The 12,891-nt window shown below is 39.5% G+C and overlaps 1 long non-coding RNA gene across 1 annotated transcript in view; it reads right to left on the reverse strand.

The window, feature by feature from the left end:
• The window catches only part of LOC124607352, a 54,404-nt gene that overhangs the window by 40,509 nt on the left and 1,004 nt on the right, over positions 1-12,891 (reverse strand). The gene's annotated exons all lie outside the window — the stretch shown is intronic.

Consider the following 12,891-nt stretch of genomic DNA (forward strand, 5'->3'; position numbering starts at 1 on the left):
ACGCAGTATCATATCTACCAGAGTAAATGAGCTGTATATACGGTTAAACACGGGCCCGAGGATAGGTGCACAATTCTGTCGATTCACTGTGGCTTCCACGACAATACCGCCCTGGGAATGACGCTAAAACATTCCGCAAGACCGTAATGCTTTCTCCTCGTTTGCTTTCACACTTATAAAACTGTACGCGAAGGCCACCTGACGTCACCCGGTGAACATCCAGTTGCGGTATTGGTGTGCAAATTCCAGCCTTCATCCAATGAACAGCAGTCAGCATAGATGCACGAACCAGGCACCTGCTGTGGAGCCCCATACACACCAACTTTTGCTGAACGATCGCCGAGGAGACACCGGTGGTAGCCCGTGGGTTCATCCGGGTGGTCATTTGCTCGACACTTGCACGTTTATTCACCTGTACACATCTCCGCAGCTATTTTTCACCCCTGTCACCTACGGCAACCTGTGGTGCAACACAGTTGCCTTGGCGCCACTTCTGGTTAGTGCCATTTTGCCGCACATGGTATACTTTAATCGCGGTAGCATACAAACAGTTTACACACTTATCTGTTTCAAAAATGCTTCCACCCTCGGCTCAAAAGCCTATGATCGTGCACTTATGGATGCCAGATAGATCACTCAATTTCTGCATTACGACAATGAATACACAATTTTTCGTATCACCCCAACATTTTATGTGTGTGTACATAGTTCCGCGTAGTCAGCGCGTACACAGCTTTCCCACTAGAGCGCTCCCCGCTAAGCACAACAGCGCAGGCGCAGCGCTCGTCCGTCTCCGCACTACGAGATGGTGCTGCCTTAGAGACGGACCAAATTCTGCTTCCGCCGATCCGCGTATTAATATGTAACGCAGCCAGTGAGATTGCTGCTAACGTAGAACCTTTTCTCCTCGCGGATCACACTCGCACAGTGATTACCTGAACGCGTGAGGTATTATAACGAGTGTACAGACCTCTGATTAGTCAGTCTGCATTTATCTGCACCAGTCTACATTAGTCTGTACCAGTCTATAGTCAAGTTTCAGTCTGCGCCTGTACATAGCCATGAATATAAATGTATAGACACTTTGTCAAGTATCAGAGATATGTGAGAATAAGATTAACGTACTCAGACCAAAGGAACTTCAGATTGTCAATTGTAAATAGCATCCAGAATCAAGTTACATAATGTTTATGTTTGTTCTTATTTTAATAAATGTGTGTGAAAATTAATCAAGTTCTGTTTAAAGTTGGTCACCGTCAATCTGCTACTCTAAGCGTGCAAGTGGCATTTCTATCGTCTGACCTAATGGCAGAAGATAAACACACCACGATAAGACCACGAGACATATTGCTGACACTCGCCTACTTCGTTAGAGCGACAAGCCAAATAATCTGATGGTGTGTGTACTGAAGGTCTTACAGTACGCACACCACAACGTGTCGTCCTCGAGTGCTTATTGCGTGTCAATGTCGAATGTGGGTAGTGGTCAGATTAACGTCAGTAGACTGTGTATAAAGAAAGCAATACTAATGGAAAACAGAGAAAACATAGATTGCAAATATATTTTCATAGAGAATGCACTCAAACTACAATAACAAAATTTCAAAGTTTGTCTACTTGACTCATATCATATACACTGATGAAAGCTACACTGCAGCTGAAGTCTAGATCTGCAAGAATGTACAGACTGAATTGTGGCTGACTGCTGACTTACTTCCTGTGCAAACAATGTTTATCAATGCATGCTTTTGCAGAATAAGTACTTTTTCACATTAGACATTAGGTGCCTTGTCCCAGAAGATCATATCATAAAACCATATTGAAAGTACAAGACCACTGCAAAACAGATGTAAAGTGAAGCATAGTGCTATAGCTAGAGAGACGCATTTGGCTCTCGAGACAGCAATGTGTGACGCCTTCAATGACTCCTGTCACAGAATACTTTCAAATGATCTTTTACACAACCCAAAGAAATTACGGTGTTATGCAAATGAGACAGGGACTGAAATTGAGGGTAGCAAAGCAAAAGTTGAAAAGACTAACTCCATTTCCAAACGTTCCTTTACAAAGGAAAACCAAGGAGAATTACTCCAATTTACTCCTCAAGCCATTTAGAAGAGTCAGTGAAATAAGTATTAGTGACAGTGGTGTTGACACACAGCTGAAATTGTTAAAACTGAACACAGCTCCAGGGCCCAATGGAGTCCCTGTAGATTCTATACTGAATTTGCAGCTGAGTTAGCCCCTCTTCTAACCGCAATCTATTGTAGATCCCTTGACCAAAAAACCATGCCCAGTTCTTGGAAAAAGGCATAGGTCACACCCATGTAACAAGAAGGGTAGTAGAAGTGATCCACGAAACTACTGTCCAATATCCGTGACATCGATTTTTGTAGAAACGTACAACATATTCTGAGCTCAAACATTATGACCTCCTCAATGCCAAAAAGCATGAAAACATCAATCATGTGAAACCAAACTCACACTTTTCTCACATGATGTAGTAAAAGCTTTGTATCAAGCAATCAGGTAGATGCATTATTCTTGATTTCTCAAAAACATTTGATCAGTACTACACCCAGGCTTATTGTCAAAAGTACGGTCAAATAGGATATCGAGTGAAATTTTTATCTGGACGCAGGGCATTTTGGTAGGGAGAATGCAGCATGTTATCTTGGATGGAGAGTCATTGTCAGATGTAGAAGTAACTTCAACTTTGGGTGTGACCCAGGGAAGTGTGTTGGGACACTTGCTGTTCACAGTGTATATTAGTGACCTTGCAGATAATATTAACAGTAAAATCAGTCTTTTCACAGTTGATGCAGTTATCTATAACAAAGCACTATCTGAGAAAAGTTGCATAAATACTGAGTCAGATCTTGATAAGATTTCAATGTAGTGCACAGATTGGGAACTTGTTCTAAATGTTCAGAAATGTAAAATTGTGCACTTCACTAAACAAAAAGGTATAGTATCCTATGACTATAACATCAATGAGTCACTGTTGGAATCAGACAACTCATACAAATACCTGGGAATGATCACATAGGTTCAGCTGTGGGTATAGCAGAGGGTAAACTTTGGTTTATTGCTAGAATACTGGGGAAGCGCCATTAGTCTCTGAAGAAGATACCTTACAAATTGCTAGTGCGACCACTTCTAGAATATTGCACAAGTGTGCGGGACTCATATCAAATAGGACTAACAGGGGATATTGATCATATACAGAGAAGGGCAGCATGAACAATCACAGGTGTGTTTAATCCGGGGGGAGAGTGTCACAGAGATACTGAAGTAACTGAACCGGAAGACTCTTTAAGATAGATGTAAACTATCCCGAGAAAGTCTATTAACAATGTTTCAAGAGCTAGCTTTAGATAATTATTATAGGAATATACTACAACACCCTATGTATTGCTCACAGAGGTGGCCTGAGGGTATGATAAGAACAATTACTGCACACACACAGAGGCACTCTTCCCGTGCTCCGTACGTGAATGGAACAGGAAGATACCCTAAGAACTGGTAGAATGGGACGTACCCCTGCTATGCACCTCATGGTGATTTGCGGATTATAGATGTAGATATGTAAGTCATTCTCAGAACAATCCAGGTAGCAGCGGGCTTTTCAGTTAGCAAATCCACCTCTGTTGTTATCCATCTCGATTCCTTGGAATTTCACACCTCACACTTCCACCTTCAACCAGTGTACAGCCACTGATCTATACTCACAGTCCCTGTAAGTCAGTTTTATAATGGAACAGTGTAATATCAGTTTTTGTACTGTTGGCTGTGAAACAGTTATTCTCTTTGCTGTGTCTGGTACTTTATCAATATGCTTGTGTCATCACGAGACACTAAAGTTTTTGAAGAGTCCTACAGTATCCCGCATAAATCATTTGCGTGGATCGAGAATAGAAAGGGTTCGAGCACTGATCCTTGTGGCACACTATATTTAATGTTTCCCTGAATGATTCATTCCATGATTCCTTATTCTTGTTGTATCATTTGGGAATGTAACCTTCTGTTTTCTATTGTTAGGGTAAGACTCCATGTATGCAACAGGAAGGCCTTTAACACCATACCATTTTAGTTTTCCTAGTAGAGTTTTCTGATAAAACACAAGCAAAAATTGCCACAAGATCACAGAAAATTTCAAAAGTGTAATTTTTGTTGTTTACTTAGACCAGAATTGAGTTTTGGGTATCATATAATGCTTTCTCAGTAGACAACCCATTATGAAAGCCAAACTCAGCTGTTATTAAGAGGTTAATCTTAAAAAGGAGGTTAAACATTCTCTTGTTAGCCATTTTCTCAAAAAAATTGTAAGAACACAGAAATGAGGAAGAGGGATCAACAATTAAAGATTAGATACTTATCTCCATGATTGTAAATGGGTATTACTACTGAATACTCCAGGGATTTCAGGTGATTCATTTTCAATCATTGACTGGTTACAAAGATAAATCAAGGACGGCACTGCCAAGTTTTTAATAATTTTCCTGAGCAATTGAAATAGCCAGAAGAGTTACTACTTTTAGTGACTTAATGATTTCTGTGGTCCTTCTAACAGGTGATTTACAAATGCCTGGCTAAGTAAATCTGAGGGTGTGCAATTGAGTGATCATTTTCTCACTCTTGTGTTTTCAGCTGCTGTTAGGAAAAATTCACTGAATTCAGTAGCCAATGATTCAATTTTTATATCATTTGCTTGGCCTTACCCTGTTTCTACAGTTTTGAACTTCTTTTTTCTGCACAGTATGTGGGTTTTGCATTTTTTATGATAAAGTGAGAACAATTGACAGGAATGGGGGAAAGAAATACAGTAGAAGAGGAATGGGTAGCTTTGAGGGACGAAATAGTGAAGGCAGTAGAGGATCAAATAGGTAAAAAGACGAGGACCAGTAGAAACCCTTGGGTAACAGAAGAAATATTGAATTTAATTGATGAAAGGAGAAAATATAAAAATGCAGTGAATGAAGCAGGCAAAAAGGAATACAAACATCTCAAAAATGATATCGACAGGAAGTGCAAAATGGCTAAGCAGGAATGGCTAGGGGACAAATGTAAGGGTGTAGAGACTTATCTCACTAGGGGTAAGATAGATACAGCCTACAGGAAAATTAAAGAAACCTTTGAAGAAAGGAGAACCACTTGCAGGAATATCAAGAGCTTTGATGGAAACCCAGTTTTAAGCAAAGAAGGGAAAGCAGAAAGGTGGAAGTAGTATATAGAGGGTCTGTACAGGGGCAATGTACTTGAGGACAATATTATGGAAGTGGAAGAGGATGTAGATGAAGATGAAATGGGAGATATGATACTGAGTGAAGAGATTGACAGAGCACTGAAAGACATAAACCGAAGCAAGGCCCCCGGAGTAGACAACATTCCATTAGAGCCTTGGGAGAGCCAGTCCTGACAAAATTCTACCATCTGGTGAGCAAGACGTGTGAGACAGGCGAAATACCCTCAGACTTCAAGAAGAATATAATAATTCCAATCCCACAGAAAGCAGGTGTTGACAGACGTGAAAATTACTGAACTATCAGTTTAATAAGTCACAGCTGCAAAATATTAATGCGAATTCTTTACAGACGAATGGAAAAACTGATAGAAGCCAACCTTGGGGAAGATCAGTTTGGATTCTGTAGAAATGTTGGAACATGTGAGTGACCCTAAGACTTATCTCAGAAGAAAGATTAAGGAAAGGCAAACCTATGTTTCTAGCATTTGTAGACTTAGAGAAAGCTTTTGACAATGTTGATTGGAATACTCTCTTTCAAATTCTGAGGGTGGCAGGGGTAAAATACAGGGAGCGAATGGCTATTTACAATTTGTACAGAAAGCAGATGGTAGTTATAAGAGTCGAGGGGTATGAAAGGGAAGCAGTGGTTGGGAAGGGAGTGAGACAGGGTTGTAGCCTATCTCCAATGTTATTCAATCTGTATGTTGAGCAAGCAATAAAGGAAACAAAAGAGAAGTTCGGAGTAGGTATTAAAATCCATGGAGAAGAAATAAAAACTTGGAGGTTTGCCGAATACATTGTAATTCTGTCAGAGACAGCAGAGGACTTGGAAGAGCAGTTGAACGGAATGGACAGTGTCTTGAAAGGAGGGTATAAGATGAACATCAACAAAAGCAAAACGAGGATAATGGAATGTAGTCAAATGAAGTCGGGTGATGCTGAGGGAATTAGATTAGGAAATGAGACACTTAAAGTAGTAAAGCAGTTTTGCTATTTGGGGAGCAAAATAACTGATGATGGCCGAAGTAGAGAGGATTTAAAATGTAGACTGGCAATGGCAAGAAATGCGTTTCTGAAGAAGTGAAATTTGTTAACATCGAGTATAGATTTAAGTGTCAGGAAGTCGTTTCTGAAAGTATTTGTATGGAGTGTAGTCATGTATGGAAGTGAAACATGGACGATAAATAGTTTGCACAGGAAGAGAATAGAAGCTTTCAAAATGTGGTGCTACAGAAGAATGCTGAAGATTAGATGGGTAGATCACATAACTAATGAGGAGGAATTGAATAGAATTGGGGAGAAGAGGAGTTTGTGGCACAACTTGACAAGAAGATGGGACCAGTTGGGAGGACATGTTCTGAGGCATCAAGGGATCACAAATTTAGCACTGGAGGGCAGAGTGGAGGGTAAAAATCGTAGAGAGAGACCAAGAGATGAATACACTAAGCAGATTCAGAAGGATGTAGGCTGCAGTAGGTACTGGGAGATGAACAAGCTTGCACAGGATAGAGTAGCATGGAGAGCTGCATCAAACCAGTCTCAGGGCTGAAGACCACAACAAAAACAACAACAACAACAACAACATGATAAAGTGAAGAATTTTTCAATACTTCTTGTAATACATTTTAAAGTCTTTATTAGAGCTAGTCCTTTGCATTAAATAATGCTATATCTTCATACTGGAGGATATTTTGATCCCAAATGTAGGCCCGCCTTTCTCTGGGCTTCAAACGTATGTTTCCCCGACTCAGTGTACACGATTATTGGATTCATAAAGATGTAGGCATATTTCTAGAAAACAAATTTCTCATATAATGTGTGTTCATAGTAAACTTCTCCCCATTTCTCATCACACGAATTCTCTATTAGTACTGTGAGTTGACATTTACATACATATCTATGAAATTTTACTTTCCCCTTTTTATTCAAACTGGACTAATGCTTTATTGCTGCTATTTGATTAAGGTTACCAGATAAACCACTTCCTGCCCTATTCTCATTTTATATTATCCTATTTTGTTAATATTTTATCTGTATACAGGGTGATTATTATTAACATTTTAAAACCCTCAAAGTGACGTAGATGACACAGAGACAAGTAATTTGATACAACACGTGTGTCTCGCAAATGTTGAGAAATACTCCAAAATTGGAATGGCAAATGTTGAACATGTGACATCACCAGACGACACACCCTCGCCCATAGGGGGCATTGCTATACATCACTCCGCCAGACTACTCTGTTTTTGTAAATGTAAAATGATTAATTATCATATTGGATTACCACTACTGCAAGTACTACTGTGTCACATTGGTAATGTGAAAATGAATACAGAGTACACTAGCGGAGTAGTGTGTAACAGAGCCCTTGGACCAACAAGTGTAGAACCAACAAGCCCAGTGACTGCACAAGTGGTTAGTTATGTTACCTGGACACATCACATGGCTGCCATCCACTTTTGGGGTATCTCCCGACATTTGCAACTCTGTGTGTCTTATATCAAATGAATTGTCTCAGTGTCATCTACGTCGCTTCAGAAGTTTTCAAATGTTAATAAGAATCACCCTGTATATTATTTCTGTAATGTTTCTGACATGTCTGATACTATTGCACTAAGTGGTTGACGGGGGAATAAGTAAATAATGAGGCTTATATATATTTCACAAAATACAGTTGCCTTAAGAAATAAATTATCAATGCTATCACACTATGTCCGTCTGTTCTTGTTGGGAATATTACTGAGGGTGTCAAAGCAAAGCTGGACATCATTAATTCTGTGTGTCCTCAGTACAAAATATATGCGATGAAACTGATATTGAAGTCCCCACATACAATCATTTCCCTGTTATTAATACTATATTTAGCAGCCCCTCTAATTGTTTAATGAAGTTTAAAACATTTGCTGTTGGGGAGCCACTACATATACAGCCAGGACTGGTATCTTGTATGTTTCCAAGGTTAAGCACAGCTTTCAAACAGCTGTTCAGTGCAGTACTTAGTGAGTTCACTGGCCTGGGAGTATATTCCACTTTTCGTGTATATGGCCATTCCTCCTTTCCTCATATTACACCTACAGTAAAGTGATACTAACTTGTTAGAAATTTGGGCAATAACAAAAGGGTGGCAGGAATTACCCTACATCTTTCTAAGGCCTTTGATAAAGTAAACCACCAAATTATCCTTGACAAACTGGAGACAATACACATCAGATGAACTGGGAGGAAATTGATTTAATCCCGTCTCCAGGCAGAAGTCAGGTTGTGGAACTCCTCTCATCTCAAAACAGGCACAAAATAAAGTGCATCTCACATGCTAAGAAAGTGGAAGCAGGAGTCCAGGGTAGCGTTCTTGGCCTCCTATCATTCTTGATTCATACCGATGACATTGAAAGCCCCAACAGTTCACTTGGCCCCCTATTATTCTCGATCTATATAAATAACATTAAAAGCCCCAACACTTCGACCAAAATTATACTATTTGATAATGATACAAGCATAATTATAAGTAATGATAGGCAATCCTTATCCACTACAGCTGAAAATGTTCTGAAGTGTGTGCAGCAGTGGTTTCGTGCTAACAAGTTAACACTTCATTTAAATAAAACAATCTGCATACAGTACAGTGAAATAAAAGAGAAGGATGACCTCTGTTTATTATTGAGCGACCAAGATACAGAGAAAGTAATGTCTACAAAATTTTTGGGCATGTGCATTGATAATTACTTGAGCTGGAAAGACCATGTCATATACACACCTCAAAAATTCCATTCTGGAAGTTTTGCATTGAGAATAATTTGTGCAGTCTGTAGCACGGAGTGTGTAAGATCGGTATATTTTGCTCATTTCCATTCTATTGTATCTTGTGGAATAATGTTCTGGGGTGTAACAAAATCTCATCTGTAAAACATTTTTAAATTACAGAAAAGAGCCATTTGAATTATTACATGCAGCTCTCCACAAACACTGCTGGTCCAAATTGAGAAACCAGTAGTTAAAAATACCTACAGTACCATGTTTTTACATATTCAAAAGTGTACTGTTTACAATAACACATATGAGTAGTTTACATACAAATTCTGATTTTCATAATTACAATACACATATCAGTAAGAATCTGCTTGTAGAAAGACAATGCTCCTCCAGTTTGCATCAAGGGAATGGAAGATGACAGAAAATTTAAAAGTGAATTCAAAAATTGCCTTTTAAATAAATGTGTTTAACCCTAAATTACTGGCAAATACTTGTATCTTCTTCATTGTCATATGAATCATTCTGTTCTCATTGTAAATTTTATACTTTGTTTTTATACTCTTTTAATTTCAAATGGTGTGATAAATGTGTTTCTCAAAGTGTACTGCATGCATTTCAAACCATTATTTACTTGAAACTCCCTCGCAGATTAAAACTGTGTGCCAGACCAAGACTCAAACTCGGGACCTTTGCCTTTCCGAGGCAAGTGTTCTACCCACAAGCTTGGGTAGCTCATTGGGTAGAGCACTTGCCTCGGAAAGGCAAAGGTCCCGAGTTCGAGTCTCGGTCTGGCACACAGTTTTAATCTGCGAGGGAGTTTCATATCAGCGCACACTCCGCTGCATCTACATCTACATCTACATTGATACTCCGCAAGCCACCCAACGGTGTGTGGCGGAGGGCACTTTACGTGCCACTGTCATTACCTCCCATTCCTGTTCCAGTCGCGTATGGTTCACGGGAAGAACGACTGTCTGAAAGCCTCCGTGCGCGCTCTAATCTCTCTAATTTTACATTCGTGATCTCCTCGGGAAGTATAAGTAGGGGGAAGCAATATATTCGATACCTCATCCAGAAACGCACCCTCTCGAAACCTGGCGAGCAAGCTACACCGCGATGCAGAGCGCCTCTCTTGCAGAGTCTGCCACTTGAGTTTATTAAACATCTCCGTAACGCTATCACGGTTACCAAATAACCCTGTGACGAAACGCGCCGCTCTTCTTTGGATCTTCTCTATCTCCTCCGTCAACCCGACCTGGTACGGATCCCACACTGATGAGCAATACTCAAGTATAGGTCGAACGAGTGTTTTGTAAGCCACCTCCTTTGTTGATGGACTACATTTTCTAAGCACTCTCCCAATGAATCTCAACCTGGTACCCGCCTTACCAACAATTAGTTTTATATGATCATTCCACTTCAAATCGTTCCGTACGCATACTCCCAGATATTTTACAGAAGTAACTGCTACCAGTGTTTGTTCCGCTATCATATAATCATACAATAAAGGATCCTTCTTTCTATGTATTCGCAATACATTACATTTGTCTATGTTAAGGGTCAGTTGCCACTCCCTGCACCAAGTGCCTATCCGCTGCAGATCTTCCTGTATTTCGCTACAATTTTCTAATGCAGCAACTTCTCTGTATACTACAGCATCATCCGCGAAAAGCCGCATGGAACTTCCGACACTATCTACTAAGTCATTTATATATATTGTGAAAAGCAATGGTCCCATAACACTCCCCTGTGGCACGCCAGAGGTTACTTTAACGTCTGTAGACGTCTCTCCATTGATAACAACATGCTGTGTTCTGTTTGCTAAAAACTCTTCAATCCAGCCACACAGCTGGTCTGATATTCCGTAGGCTCTTACTTTGTTTATCAGGCGACAGTGCGGAACTGTATCGAACGCCTTCCGGAAGTCAAGAAAAATAGCATCTACCTGGGAGCCTGTATCTAATATTTTCTGGGTCTCATGAACAAATAAGGCGAGTTGGGTCTCACACGATCGCTGTTTCCGGAATCCATGTTGATTCCTACATAGTAGATTCTGGGTTTCCAGAAATGACATGATACGCGAGCAAAAAACATGTTCTAAAATTCTACAAGAGATCGACGTAAGAGATATAGGTCTATAGTTTTGCGCATCTGCTCGACGACCCTTCTTGAAGACTGGGACTATCTGTGCTCTTTTCCAATCATTTGGAACCCTCCGTTCCTCTAGAGACTTGCGGTACACGGCTGTTAGAAGGGGGGCAAGTTGTTTCGCGTACTCTGTGTAGAATCGAATTGGTATCCCGTCAGGTCCAGTGGACTTTCCTCTATTGTGTGATTCCAGTTGCTTTTCTATTCCTTGGACACTTATTTCGATGTCAGCCATTTTTTCGTTTGTGCGAGGATTTAGAGAAGGAACTGCAGTGCGGTCTTCCTCTGTGAAACAGCTTTGGAAAAAGTTGTTTAGTATTTCAGCTTTACGCGTGTCATCCTCTGTTTCAATGCCATCATCATCCCGTAGTGTCTGGATATGCTGTTTCGAGCCACTTACTGATTTAACGTAAGACCAGAACTTCCTAGGATTTTCTGTCAAGTCGGTACATAGAATTTTACTTTCGAATTCAATGAACGCTTCACGCATAGCCCTCCTTACGCTAACTTGCAGAGTGAAAATGTCATTCTGGAAGCATTATTTACTTATTCAGAAAGCATCTAGAAGACCAATGCATTAGTTCACTGTATCACATTTTTTAATGGATTGTAAAATGTTAATTTTATATTTATTATATTAGTTTGTAAAATTGGGCTGTACATATACAATATATCGTATTACGGTAATTCCTTTATCATGTAAGTTCTGCAAAGGTTGATAACAAACTAAACTATCAATTTAGAGACCTCTGTTCATGCTCTGCGAGTTCCACATGGTGTTCGTTATGCATAGCACATCTGTAGAAATATCTTTACTGTACTGGTAGGAGCAGCACATCTTTTATATCTAACATGTGTCTTATATTTTAATGTAAAATTCCAAATTTATTATGGTAGCCACCATTTCTGCTGTCCAAGCTGCAGTTCTTTTCCTAGTGATTGTTACAACTGTGTCTGTCATTATTTGGTATCTCTGTCTTTCAGAAATATTTGCCCTAAGATAGACCCTGTGAAAATATTCACATCGAAGGGATTGAAATTATTTGTGCAAGTAACATCTAATTGGAAACATTGAAACATAGCTCTTACCATCTTCATATCTGAGCAAGGGCCGTACCTGGCATGACAATGAAATGCCATATTGTTTTTCACACCCAAGCCTGAAAATGTTAAGAGTCTTGCACAATACACATGGCTGAACACTCAAAGATATGTGAACCACTTGGGTGCTACTCTTCATAATGCCCTACCAACATACATAAAGAGACTGGAGACAGAAACTGCTTTTAGATCAGAGTTAAAATTATTTCTTGCTGAGAAGTGTTTCTACATTGTAAATGAATATGTTAGTGTATAGGATTCCTAGGCCCTCATTCATTGTTGGGTTCTTTTGATCGTGTTAATGATATACCATCTATATTGTGTTTTTCTTTGCAAGGATGTTTCTGCTGTTGGTTTTCTGTTTCAGATGCTGTGTAATACACCTCTGCTGAGGAGAGATATGGTACTAACCTAATTGTGATGATTATAATGGCAGGTTTTCGAGTGTTCATGCATTACATCTTTTAACAGTGTTACATAATGTGCTCAATTTTTTGAGCATTGTTTTGAATAGAAGTTTAATGATTTACCTACATCATTGATTGCAGAAAAATGCAAAATACACAATACGTCATTCTTTCATATAATTTGGTCATTTATTTTCAATTTTTCGACGGTGTTTTTATTTTCAACATTTCGTGTTCATT

Source organism: Schistocerca americana, chromosome 3 (assembly GCF_021461395.2).
Source record: "Schistocerca americana isolate TAMUIC-IGC-003095 chromosome 3, iqSchAmer2.1, whole genome shotgun sequence".
Lineage (NCBI taxonomy): Eukaryota > Metazoa > Arthropoda > Insecta > Orthoptera > Acrididae > Schistocerca > Schistocerca americana.